This window comes from Centruroides sculpturatus, unplaced genomic scaffold (genome assembly GCF_000671375.1).
Source record: "Centruroides sculpturatus isolate CEXI.00-Female unplaced genomic scaffold, Cexi_2.0 scaffold739, whole genome shotgun sequence".
In the NCBI taxonomy this organism is placed as follows: domain Eukaryota; kingdom Metazoa; phylum Arthropoda; class Arachnida; order Scorpiones; family Buthidae; genus Centruroides; species Centruroides sculpturatus.
In genome coordinates, this window is record NW_019385063.1 from 147,796 (window position 1) to 149,648 (window position 1,853).

Sequence of the window (1,853 nt, forward strand, 5' to 3'; positions counted from 1 at the left end):
CCCTGAACGCTGAGAGTTCGGTCGTGGCCATGGTGGCGTTGAATAATGACCGTTGACGGCCAAATGGCGTCTTAACAGTCATTATTCAACACCATCTGCCTGCTTTGGATAGATTTATTATATCTCAATGTCTTCAATGTAAAATCGTCTCTGTAATTCAAAACAATATGGTAGACGTATCTCAAAGCAATTCTCGGTTAGCAATATGATTTTATTTTCTAATTGAACTCCATATGCATTTCGGGTTGATGTAATATATTCCAACCCTCCTTATTGAATTTTCCAGTATATAAATTACGAAAAGATTACAAAAAACGAGAGAACACCCCTTCCTTATCTTTGACATTATACAGGTAGAAAACTTTTAAAATCCATAAATAGGTACAGTACATTGTATATGCTCGAAGGGCTATATAAGTGTTTAATATAACAAGTTTACATTAATACTAAAAAATAAAAAATAGAAATTAACACACGTTTGTAGAGATTAATCTTTACAAACGTGTACATAACAGACAGAAAACAAGAGAAAGTATTGAAATAATGCCAAATTTGACTCTACGAAGTCTTTAAATCTCAACGTTTTGAGATCTCCTTGACCCAAAACCATCAAAATAAAAAATAATAATAAAATAAAATAAATAAAAAAAAACAGAAAAAATTTTCCTGTGTGGTGTGTTTCCTGTAATATCTCTCAGGATGGAATAATAATTACGAAACGAAATTTGGCTTGGTTAGTTGTGTATAATGGACATTAATGCAATTAAATTTTGGAGGATAAAGGTCGAGACGGTCATATGTCGTATCTCAAGAAGAAAATTGATGAAATTTTACTCGTTATTAGCATTTACTATTCTTTTACCAGTCACTCCAAATGCTGCTAAAACTTGGAAGTCTAAAAAAAAATCGTTTTGATCAACATATTCTCATATTATATCATATTAATTTAGACATAAAAAATTGAAAAAGGGAGTGATTGACATCCCTCTTTCCCTTACATTGATCATAAATTGTTTTTTAAAAAACAGTTTTGAATTTTAAGAAATAATTTTTTCCTACGTAAATGCAAAGAAATGCATCAATTGTATTTCACCTTTATTCATTCTGTATAAAGTAATTATTATTGAGTATTGTGAATCTTCATTATCAATCCTCACTAGCTTATTTAATGTTAATAACAATCATCAATTGACAAATCATTTAAATTAATACATTTATTTCCCTTTATTTGAGGCTTCAGTGTTTGATTTATTACAAATATCAAAACGAAATTTAAGGACTCTAAAATATTTCTTTGTGCATTACTTTACTGATTGACTCATTAATGTTTATAAGAATTTAAATAATTGATATTTCAATGTCTGAAATAAAATACTAAAAACCTCTTCCTTCTCTGTTAATTAAATTATATTAATCAAATTAAATGCTAAATATTTATTTGCATAACGAAATATAAATATTTTATTTTTTATTTTTTGTTTAAAGTAAAACAGTTTATACAGTAATTCAATATAATAGAGGAGAAGGTGGTATTATGGAACCCCAATTACATTTTAGTGAATTGTAAACAAGGTATCATAGCTACACCCACATTTTTTGTGCGAAAAGTACTGGTAACTAGTAAAATAATTGTTCCTAATTGGATTTTTCGCTAGTGTAATTATAAGTATGGTTTTTGAAGACTTTTGTACAAAAAGTCCGAAAGTAAGCTTAGAGAAAATCGGGTGGTAATATGGAACCTTACTGTATATTTTCAAAAAAATGCTTTAATGTAGCCAAAAACAAATAGGAAAGGACAAAAAATGTTAAATAATTACAAAATTATTTACTCCAATGTATTTTATCGCAAAAAT